Source organism: Crocuta crocuta, unplaced genomic scaffold (assembly GCF_008692635.1).
Source record: "Crocuta crocuta isolate KB4526 unplaced genomic scaffold, BGI_CrCroc_1.0 scaffold176, whole genome shotgun sequence".
Classification (NCBI taxonomy): Eukaryota; Metazoa; Chordata; class Mammalia; order Carnivora; family Hyaenidae; genus Crocuta; species Crocuta crocuta.
The window spans coordinates 6438375-6450511 of record NW_027531905.1 but is presented as its reverse complement, the minus strand read 5'-3'; the positions used below and the strand labels follow the sequence as shown (position 1 = coordinate 6450511).

Sequence of the window (12137 nt, the reverse complement as noted above, 5' to 3'; positions counted from 1 at the left end):
GAAATTAGATAATTGGTTAAAACATCTGAACATGCCAAAATGCTATAGTGATTGTCAAGTTTAATAGGAGGATATTCTTTGATCTCCGTGTTTTTTGCCTTTTTAAAAAACATGCTAAAAATTTTCTATCAACACCTGTTTTAAAAGGTGAATAAAAATCATTGTCACTTCAAATCAATTAGTGTTATTTTAAAAATGAATCAATCCCTCACATTTGAACATATGCTTCTTTATGGTAGGGTTTTAAAAAATTGGTTCTAAGACTATTAGAAGAAAAAATGGGAGAAAGTTTAAAACATCCATGTGGACAACCTTTCAGTCAGAATTGTCAGATCTTTAAAAGTAATCTAGGGATTTTTCTTGTTGTCTGGTAGTATTGAACAGATGCTAAATTTACTGAAATAAAGCTGGATAATCAAATCTGATAAGCTAAGAAGAGGTTAAGTAGACTAATATGTGGTGTTTTTAAAAATTCCAGGGTAATTGGGGAGTGGTGGCTGACATCAATATTTGGGATTTCATTTACGTTAATAACAGAAAGCTACAAGTTTGCTTTTTAATTAAATTATTTTTCTTCCATTTAAAAAAGAGCTCTCCTACTTTCCAACCAATCTGTCCTTGTTGGGGGAGAAGGAAAAGAAAAATTTCTATCAGCTTGCATGGCACCTCAGGAAATAGCATTTCAAATTCCTGCTTTATCAAGATCCTCCTCCTGGCCTTCCTCTCATCCTCACTGATTCATTGTGCCAGATTCTGTGCTAGGTGCTGGGACCATAAAGAAGAAATGAGACAGGATTCCGTTGTACAATAGGAGAGTAGGTCTAACAAACAACATAAAACAGGGTAGAAACGCCCGGAGAATCCTGGTGGGTATGTTTAGAGAAGCTATCTGCTGAAGGACTTGTCATCTTCACCAGTATCGCTACCTTTTGTAGTTCACTTAAATAAAAGACCAGTTAAGTTCTTTGAATTTTTCCTGCTCTTTACAAAGCAGCTGTTTCACAAGTATTTCTGTCCCACCTAAACTCTTCCGTAAATTCACTGTGCCTCCAAAGGAGCCTTGTGCTTTGTGAGTAACAGTAAAGACAGCTTTGCAGGAAAAGCCCACTTCCTTTTCTGTTCTTCAGCTCTTTTTCCCTCCTAACATTTCCATCAGTTTGATGTTTCCTCAAACACTGGACCGCACCAAGATCATGCTGTTTCTTTCTCAGTGCTTGTTTAATAGAACTCTTTAAGAGGTCCCAGTATCACATTTGTTGATGTGTGTTCTACAGGGAGACGTAGCTTCTGTTAGCATGGTTCTGTTTGTTCTTTATATGCATTTAACAATGGCTGTTTTGGCCAACTCAAATTGGAGTAATGGAACTTCGGTTAGGACTAGATAATTTGATAAATGCTTGTTAAACTCTGCAGTTGATCTGAAAACAACTCTGGTCTGTGGGTTAGGTGTTAGCTAGGGGAGGGAGACCCTATCCAAGCAACCATTGGCTAGCTTGTCTAGCAAAGTTTATGAAATGCATTTTACAAGCTTGTCTAAGCAAAAGTAATTGCTTTGGCTGTTTAAAAAACTAATTGATCATGTGTTTTGTCTTCTCCTTCTCCTTTGTAATTCTTCTGATTTCCTGTTGACAGTTAATAACAAATCATAAGGCTAACAAGGATGCATTTCAATTCCTATGGTTTATGGATCAGTTTATTAGGCCAGAAAGGGAAGGTGCAGTAAAGAATGTGAACACTTCCTGGGAGCAGCATGGGTTACACGGACTAACCTGGGATGGAAGTCTGGGAGAAAAAGGGGAGGATCTTTCAAATTAGGTACACCTGCATTCAGACCAGGACTCTACCATTTACTAGCCATGTGAACCTGGAAAGGTACCAAATCTTCTGTCTTAGTGTCCTCATCTGCAAAATGGGGACTGTGGCATTTACCTTCCCAGGGCAGTGAACAGCTTCTGAATTATGCAGACAGTGTTGCCTGGCCCTTATATTTTGAATGTCTACTATAACTTCTTTAAAAGGCAGAAACTTGGTTCAGATCAAGTCACTTAATCTTTCTGAGTCTCAGCGTTGTCACCTTTATAATGGAAATTATAACATATTAATATGAAAAAGCTCAAAAAATTATAATCATATACAAGTATAATGACATTTCACAAAGGCCTCCTAAATATCCAGGATATGAACTCTACTGTAGCTTCAAGTTTTTTGGGTGCTTCTAAAACATTTATTTGGTATTATTATTACTGTATATTCATTCTGTCTCACAAATACTACACAATTCGTGGAAAGAAACCCATATCTTATTCACATTTTTAATCCCTACTATATTTTAAATGTGTTAAGGGCTTGGTAGATGTTTATTATATAAATAAATCTCTGCTTTTAAACTAATATAGCTAATAGCATTATAATGGATATATTTCTACCTTTATTGTTTCTGTAATTATTTTATTTTAACATTTTATATTGACGTTAAAAACCTAAATTACTTTTCTTAATAACTGTATTTCTTTTAGTAGAACTGAATTATGTTCACAGATATAGGATGTCTATGAGTTTTGGTGTCAAAGAAGAAAAAATGTATGTTCCTACCCTTTCTTTTATTAGAAAAACTAAAAATTAAGGATAATTTCAAATTTGCATAATATTTATAGCTTTAATTTATGTATACAAAGCGGTATCACTTAATGAAAATATGCTTTTGTATTTTATTTATAGTTGAATATTTGAGGTTGAACATAGTTGAATATTTAGATGGACTTCCCTTTTCAATAAAAAGAAATGTACTTTTTTAACTTTTTAGGTATCTTGAAGTCACAAAGTAGAGAGTAGCTTCCTCTAAAACCTTTAGACTTTTTCTATATGACCTGTAAGACTTGAACAACCAGAGTAGTAAACTCTTTTCTGATTTCTACAGTAATAAAAATGACACTCTTGTCCACTGATTATTCGTTTGGTGGGCCTAGTTTAGAGGAAGGGAATATACCCAGCAACTAACCAGTAGTCATTAAGAGATAACGTACAAGCAAATGAAAGGCCTGTGTGCTTTATTTCACTTAAAAAAAAAGAAAAAGGAATGAAAGGCAAAAGGCAACATCTCTTGGAAAACTGGAATTTATTTTGCTCTTGAGTTGTCCTTAATCATTCTACTTTGGTTTTGTTCAGTGTATAGGAATTGCAGTAATCTGATATTGTGTTCATTTGTATCAGTAATTTCCATTTGCATTCTTATAAATTAAATGAAGGCTGTGTAAGTGACAGTAGATAAATATTATCTATTGCTGCATAACAAGTTGCCTTGAATGAAGGAACTTAAAACAAAAGACGTTTGTTTGTTTTTTATCTCGCTATATTCTTTGGATCAGGAATCCAGGAATGTCCTAGAGGGGTGGTTCTGGCTCAGAATCTTAAATGAGATTGCAGCCTAGATGTCATCCTATGTTAAAGTGGTTTGTGTGAAGGCTTGACTGGGTCTGGAAGATCTACGTCCAAGGTGGTTTGCTCACATGCCTGGCAAGTTTGAACTGGTTGTTGCCAGGAGGCCTGTTCCTTACCATGTGGACCTCTCCATAGTGCTGCTTGACCATCTGCATAACATGAGCAGGTGATCACGGGTCAGGATGGAAGCTGCACCATCTTTTATGACCTAGTCTGGAAGTTGCACATCATTTCCATGATATCCTTCTGGCTATACAAGTTAACCCTGCTCAGAGTGGGAGGAGACTACACAAGGATATGAAGACCAGGAACCAAGGACCTTTGGGGGCTATGTTGGGCACTGGCTACCAGACTAAGAGAATGTCTAATCTAATATGTGCAAATGTCCAGTGAATGTTCAAACCTTAGTTTTAATTTTATCGAAAATAATATAAATCGGGGTATAAAGGTTTTCAGTTTTTACATCTTTTACCCCAAATTGCATGTGTGGTATACATTAATTATTGGTCAATTTCAATTACTTATATAATAGGTATCTATTTTTTGGACATGTAGTTATAGAATTCTAGATAAAAGAAATCATTTAGTTAGGCAAGGCTTCCATTGGTGATAAGCTCAGCATCACTGAATAACCTGTTGCCAATCTGTAAAGCTCTGAATTCATCAAGCCCTCAACAGACATTTACTGAGCACCTCTTATGTGCTAGGCAACATGAATACAGATAGCAATGCAAAATGTCTCTGTCCTCAAGGAAAGGCAAACATTTCATTATAATTATGCTAAGTATTACAACAGAGGTACATACTGCAGATGCTGTCAGTTGTTGAAGAACATGGGCTCTGAAGTCAGTTTGCCTGAGTTCAGTTTCTGGCTCTCTTATTTATTAGCTATCTGACCTTGGACCACTTATTCAACCTTTTTATTCTTTAGTTTTCTTTTCTGATTATTCCCTTTGTAGAGCTTACATTCCTCATAGGGTTGTGGGGATTTAAGAAACAGTACCAGTGAGTACTGTTAACCAGCCATAATTCCTGGAATGATCAGTCTGGATGAAGGAAGATTTCCAGGGAATGTGAGACAATTGAATGGTCTCTTAGAGGATAAGTTGGAGTTTGGTGAGCACAGGAAGTTGGTGGAGCCCAGGGATGCGATGCCAACATGAAGTAAATCGAGAGCATGAGGAGCTGAGCAGCGGTGAGGTGAGGCTGGGACAGGTCAAGTGGTAGCTTCAAGGGAACAACTAGAAATGAGTTTAGACAGTGGCATGCAAGGATGTGAAGTCTCAGGTGGAGGTGAAGCCCAATACATTGTAAATTTTCTGAGATTATCTGTTTAAATCTCAGATTTCGTGCTGTCTTCATATTGCTAGATCTTATATCCATATTTTCGGTTAGGAAGAAATTGTCGCCATAATGACAGGCCAAACAAAAAAATTTGGACTTTTGTGGAGGTTTTTAAAAACAGTAGAATGATAGGATTTGCTCTTTTTTGTTCTTTTGTTGTTTGTTTGTTTGTTTTTAAAGTGGTTTGATCAATGGTTGAGTAGTTAGGATGGTTGTAGTAATCACCGAGGAGAGGTTGAGGCCTTGCAGGAGACCGGAGAGGTGAGTACAAGCATACCAGAGCCTGGCGCTTCTTGTCAGGTTTGGCGTTTCCCACCGGCATCCCAGCCACATTCCCAGGACCCAGCCAGGACTAGGACACTTACAGCCCTATTCTAAACAACCTTGACTCATCCAGAATTTTGCAATTATAAAGATCTAAAAAGGAGGAATTTTAATATTAGCATATATCCAACTTAGCATCATTTTGAGTTACATGTGAGGAAATAGGCACCATAATCTTCTTGGCCTTTAAATGTCTGGCTCTAGTCTTGATAACCTTATTTTATAGATGAAAGAAGATAATGATTATGTCCATTTTAGAAACTCCTTTTTAACTGCCAACTTCCTACTTTAGAAAGATTTTTGGAAAACAAAACTAAATAGAGAGATGTTTTAAAAAACAAAAGATGGATAAGAAGTGAGATTTTTGATTTAGATAAATAAGAATCCCTTTGCCAGCTAGGCTGACTTCCAGATAGTTTCTAGGCCCAAGCTAGTAGGAATTAGGGTACTTAGTCTATTTAGCCTTTCTCACGTGGCTTTTAATTCATCTTCCAGTACACTCTCCCAGCAGGGCTGACCCTTCATTGCTCCATGGATGATATGCTCCATGGACAGAACCAAGACACATAAGCCTCAAATTTGAGTCTTTCTTTTAGCTTCTTTAGGAGGTAGTTAGGTCTAGTTGAAGCAAGAAGGCTCTAACCCATCTAACATAAAATGATGAAACAGGAATTCTTTGATATCTAGTTAGCTTAAAGCTTATTTATTTTCATTAGAAAGAATTCTAATGTGAGTGCTGCCCTCTTTTTCTTTTAAAACTTAGAAGCATGCACTAATGCAACTTTAAATAGTGCAGCTATACCACTATTTAAAAATAATCCAGAAATGAATGATATTTTTATAACAACTGTTAAGTTATATGAAATGTTAGTCTAGCAGACAGACTGAGAAACAGTGTTTCCATTCAGGGGTATAGTAGCTTTCAGGGAGAACCCAGCTATGGAAGGGGAAATTTTGGAGTAACTTATGCCTTCCTCAGTTAATGTATTTTCTGATAGCTTGCATTGTATTTGGGCTCTTTTTCCTTACACTATTTATAATTTGACATTTCATATTATTTCATAACTAAGAAGGATTGTAACATTTTTGCCAGTATTTTTTATTCATAATAAAAGTAGTTCAGTATGAAAGAAAATGGTTGATGGAGAAAGGTCTTGTTATTAAAGTAAACCTTTCTATAAATAAATCCAGAAACATCTGTTTAGGGCATAGTCTGAATGTGGCAGACATCTGAATTGTGTCAATTCCTGTCTTGTGGTCAGTTTCTTCCTAAGGCTTCCATTATAACTAATGGCAGAGTTTCATTCTCACAGCATAAGGCAATAGAATGGGCAAAAGAACTGGTGCCAAATTACCCTCTTTCTGGGGTTAGCTAGTGGTGATAATTCATACTCCCTAAGGAAAAGTGTGACGTGTTTTTGTTTTTGAAGACTGAAAACCTGAGATTCCTCCCTCAACATCACTTTTAGGTGCCGGCTTTAGGCAGTTTTCCAAATGTCTAACAGCTAAACTGCTCTCAAGAAATTATTGTGGTGTTACGGGAAGCTTTGGTCAGGAGGAAAAGAAGGCACAGAGTCCTTCCTAGAATACCATGGGCCCATCAAATGACCTTTTTGAGAAAGAACTGAGATTCCTTTTTCAATGGCACAAAAATGCTAATTGAGATCAAACAGAAAACAAACCCACCCCATAAGTACTGCAGTTCAAATGAGGAAGGGGGAAGGTTGGAGAGGGAAGGAAAAATTCTTCTTTGGAAAACTGTTTGAATCTAAAAGCTTATATATTTTGTTCTTTGATAATTATAAGTTATAATGGGGTGACTTAGCATTTTTAAGATAAAAATTAGCCGGGACTGTAAGAACACTATGTACCTTTTCAGGTGCCTGTGTAGTTCCTCCTAGAAAACTTGTCTGGTGCTCCACTCTTCCTCAAGACTACCTCAGCGCTCCTCCTACTTGGGGACTCCAGCGCCCTAAGGTGAGTCTGGAACTTTGTACTCCTTCCATGTATCCTAGAAGAATATCATTTAAAGTGACATTTTAAAAACAACTTTTCAAAATTTGGGGAGACTTTCAGAGGTTGTATTCACTGGTGAACTCCTAAGAATCATTACTCATGTGAGTCCTGTATTTAGGTAAGTGTGAAGTGTAATTAGCAATAGTAATTTTTGCCACTGTACTATATATTAAATCGTAGGTCCAAATTTGGGTTGACACTAATAGCATTATGAAACATGCTTTAGATTTCAAATGTGGAGTCTGAAGCAAATTTTTGCAAGTTGGTGTGTCACCACTCTTAGGCTTCCTGAGCATTATCCTACTCGTGCTTTAAATCGGCAGCCTCTTTTATTCATTCATTCATTCATTCATTTTTAAGTTTTTATTTGAATTCCAGTTAGCATGCAGTGTTATATTAGTTTGGGGAGCACAATATAGTAATTCAACACTTCCATACATCACCCTGTGCTCTTCAAGAAAAGTGCACTCTTTAATCTCCATCACCTATTTCACCCATCCCCCCCACCCTTTTCCCCTCTGGTGACCATCAGTTTGTTCTCTGTAGTCTGTTTCTTACTTTGTCTGTCTGTCTCTTTCTGTCTCTATTTTTTTCCCTTTGCTTATCTGTTGTTTCTTAAGTTCCACATATGAATAAAATCATAGGGTATTTGTCTTTCTGACTGATTTATTTCACTTAGTATAATAGTCTGTGGCTCTGTCCGTGGTGTCACAAATGGCACGATTTCATTCTTTTTTATGGCTGAATAATACTCAGGTGTGTGTGTGTGCATGTGTGTGTATGTACACATTATATATATACACACATACCCACCACATCCTCTTTATCCATTCATTAACTGATGGCCTGTTTTAAAGCAGAGAAGTATTTCTAACAGTGAAGATTAGAAGGTCTTGATAGGTTTGAAATAGCTTATAGTTGGAGCTTCCATCTCTTAAGTAGTGTAATTGTCTTCATTAAGTAAAGGGGTTCACAAAGCCTCTTGTGTGAGAATATACAACTAAATTAATTTCTACTTTTTGTTTTTTTTAATATTTTTATTTATTTCTAGGAGAGAGAGAGAGAGACAGCGTGAGCAGGGGAGGGTCAGAGAGAGAGGGAGACGCAGACTCTGAAATAGGCTCCAGGCTCTGAGCTGGCAGTCAGCACAGAGCCCGACGCGGGGCTCGAACCCATGAACCGCGAGATCATGACCTAAGCGAAAGTCGGACGCTTAACCGACTAAGCCACCCAGGCGCCCCATCTACTTGCTTTTTGTGTGCTTGGTGTGTATCATCTCTTGAAACATTAAAGTGATTCATTGGTTTCAGAAGGGAAAATAATTTGACCTTGTTTGTAGTATGAGAATCACTTGTGAATAAACTGTTCACATTTTGCAGGTGAATTAATAACTCTTTAGGGCACCAACCAGCATACTGTTTCATAAATTTCTTTGTCCCTCATTTGTAAAAGTTATGTACTTGCATTTTTGCCTTAATGGTTGATTTTCAAAGGTCTTAACATAAATTAACTCATCCCTGAAATAAAAAGTATAACCTTAGAGTGTTGTAGTAATTGCTAGAATATTTGGAGGGAAATGAATTCCTAAAACCACAAGTCCATATCCTCACTTGTTCAGTTTTTTTCCTGCAGACCCTGTTGCGTTGCTTGTGGCATTAGCAAAATCCATGACAGGCAGGCTACACGTGTTGAAAGTAAAAGATAGTCTGATTCTAATTGGACAATTTTGTTATATCCATGTAAGAAGCTAAAAAATTCTAGTTAAGCCCTGCTATTTGTAATATAGTCTAAAGGAAGAAGAGTGTAAGGAACAAAATGTATTACATAGTCCAACACTACAGTTCTTTCCCTAATTTTTTCTAACTTAGATTTTAGGTTTAGCTTTCATCACTGATGAAGCTATTCTGTAAATCTTTCTTTTCTTTACATTAATGTTTTATTTAAGAGGATTTATATATGAGTAACTATGGCTCAGATTTAATGTTTAGATATGTACAATTGGTTTCGAATGTTTCAGTTACTTTGTTTATTTTAGAACACTAGTAGTTATCCCCTCAAACATGTAGAAGATCCAGGAGTTGATTTGAGTTTGCAGCTAAAGAGTTAATTTTTTGCTATTTCTTCTCAAATGCTTAGTATACTAGTAATTAACAGTCTTTGATTCTTGACTTCAAGTGCAGAAGTTTTCCCTTAGCATACTGCCTTGTTTTCTTTTTTTAAATGAAGTTTTGTCTGTTTTAAATAAATGGTTTCCGGATGTGTTATAGCAATACATAAAACTTTTTTGCCTTTGCTGGCTACTGAAATAACCCAGTTTACTCACAGAAAGAGGGTATGTGAGTTCCCTAAATCTTTCTGAATGAACCATCTAATTTTAGTCACGTTAACTTTGATAGCAACAAAACCAGCTTTGAATTTCCAGTATTGCTACACTGTGAAACTACCGTAAATATTTTTTATGGAGTAACTTTAAATTTTTAATGTCTTACAATCAGAATATTTCTACTAAATTACATTTTCTCCACAATGATGCAGTTTCTTGTGAGCCATTATTCTTTTAAGGAATGATAGAGAATAATTCACATTTTATTTATCACAAGGCATCTTTCCTAGGTTTTACATTTGAGGCTGTGTAAGAAGAAACTTTAAAGCTCATATTTTATGTAAAAAAGACAGATTATGTAAAACAGAATAAGATGTTACAGATAATTTATTTGCTTCTCTTTCTGTTCTGTTCAGAATAAGACTGTATTTCTCTCCCACCCTCCTTTTCTGGTACCTTCCTGTAAAAAGCATTAATGGAGGGAAAAGAATGATAAACAGGACTTAGCTCTATAATCTTCTTTCAGAACTGCCTAGTAAGTAATTTCCTGTAGTTTCTGTAATGAAGCTTATGGTGGTGATATTTTCTGCCTCTTATAGTTGGGAATAGTTTCAAAATAACTCTCAACAGTTTACATTTTAAGCTGTGTGTGTGTGTGTGTGTGTGTGTTCATGTTTTCAGGTTAGGTTTTATGTCCCATGTAGATTTAGTGGAATTTATTTTTTTATACAATTTAGATGGGGGCATTTCTAAATAAAACTTGTAAAGAGATGTTTATTGTTACAGGTAATTTATGCACACAGATTCTAGGGGACTTGAAATGATCTTTTGGCAAAAAACAAACAAACAACTTGGGAGAAGAAGGGGGGACATTCTCTGCAATTTTAGTTGTCATAGTAACTTGCATCAAGACCCATACTTGGAATCCAGGCCTGAAGAATTTCAGTGACAATAAACATTCCAGTTGCATTCATCATTTTTATCCCCTCCGAGAAAGGAGCCATCAATTGTCATCTAATTATTCCCTTTCTCTTTTTAGAAGATGAGTAGCAGCTTGCATTTTTTAACACTTTGAAACTTCCCTGGTAGAGTAAAAATGAAAAGTTAGCTGTTTATAGTCAAACAGCATTTTCTGGTAATGTATCTCAAACTAACCATTTGTATGACAAGATGTGTTCAATATAATGGTTACTTAATAAAATATGAAAAGAAAAAAGAATTTGATAAGGATTTGAACACATTGCCACACACATTTGTTAACAAGCAAGTTTTAATATGAAGTGTATTGGAATCTGGTTTTCACGGAATTCTAATCTGGGAATGTTAGGATTTTCCTAATACTAGATTTTTAATATGTTTAGTTTATGGCATCTTGTACTGTAGTCTTAAGCATGAATGTGTTTAAATAAAAAGGAGGAGGTATCATTTTTATTAGCAGAATAAGTTTACTTGGAGAAATTTGTATCCAGGCATTATTGTTAGATATGATCTCTTTCACAAAGGAAAGTACAGTGTTGTTTTTAAAGAGAAAACTTTTTTAGGTTTTGCTTGACTCTTGCCTTCTGCAAGGTAATAATGACTAACCAACATAATTTGGAGTTAAAAACATTCTCCTTAAGCAAGGAACATTAGGAGAAATAAGGAGATAAAGGTGTATGTGTCCATTCATTTTAGGAAACTTGGAAAATAAATGGGAAGAGTTTGTGGCTAATCCAATAATTAGTAAAAAATAATATATAAAACTAGCATTTATTGAATATAACTGTAGTTATCTATAGATAAAAATGGTAATACTTTTGCAGAAACTTTTCCACATACGTATGAGAATCTTCATCAAAGGGGTAATCTTTTATAAAACATAAATCAACAAAATTTGAATTTTAAAAATATAAGCTTGATGTAGAAAACCTAAATCTACATAGTTTACTGGAAATTGTGAAGGAAAATATAATCACCTATATTATCCCACTATTTAGAGATATTTACTGTACGTATTTTACAGGAAGTATCTGAAGTTTTATGTTTTATAAACAAATTAAAGATGAAGTTGTCAATAGCCAAAATACTAATAATGGTGAAACAGCATTTTACCCACTATTAGATTTAGCAGCATATTTGCTGTCATCATTACTATCTAAAACAGCTCCGAAATATCTAGCCAGTGTATTAAGAACAGAAAAAGAGAGACAAAATTATTGAAAAGGACAAAATTATTTGTAGATAATAGAAATGCCCAAGTATTCAAACTAACATAGTAAAATTCCATTATAAATAATGTAAATATTATGATTTATATAGTAGTAATAACCAGTTCAAAAATAGAAAAAAAAACAGTGTTTATAGTAGCAACAAAAATTTATGCTGGGGATTAAACTTTGTAAGAAATACAAATGGCCATGGGCGGGAAACTATTAAACTTCATTCTGAGGATCAGAGACTCAGTGTTTCTGAAATTTTAGAAAAGAGGTTTTTAGCAAAGCATTAGTTCTCATATATTTAAAACAACTGCTCATTTTAAAAAAAAGGTAATACAGGTAAGTTTGAAATTTATAGAAAGGTATAAAATGAAAAACAAGATTCTTCCTCATTGTGTTTCCTCTACCTAAAGATAACCATTGTAAAGTTTCTTGTGTATCTTTGCAAAAATGTGCATACAAAATGTATTTATGCCTTTTTAAACTTCAGTAACTCG

The 12137-nt window shown here is 35.1% G+C and overlaps 1 protein-coding gene across 10 annotated transcripts in view; it reads left to right on the top strand.

Annotated features, from left to right (window-relative positions):
• The window catches only part of RASSF8 (Ras association domain family member 8), a 124122-nt gene that overhangs the window by 32241 nt on the left and 79744 nt on the right, over nt 1-12137 (top strand). For 8 of the 10 annotated variants that reach the window (XM_077774506.1, XM_077774507.1, XM_077774511.1 and 5 more), the window contains one exon: nt 6986-7083. The exons of 1 other annotated variant lie outside the window; for it this stretch is intronic. The gene's annotated coding sequence lies outside the window, so the exon portion shown is untranslated. Of the gene's footprint in view, nt 1-6985; nt 7084-9861; nt 9981-12137 lie in introns of all 10 variants that reach the window. One more of the 10 variants, XM_077774508.1, reaches the window with a different exon arrangement.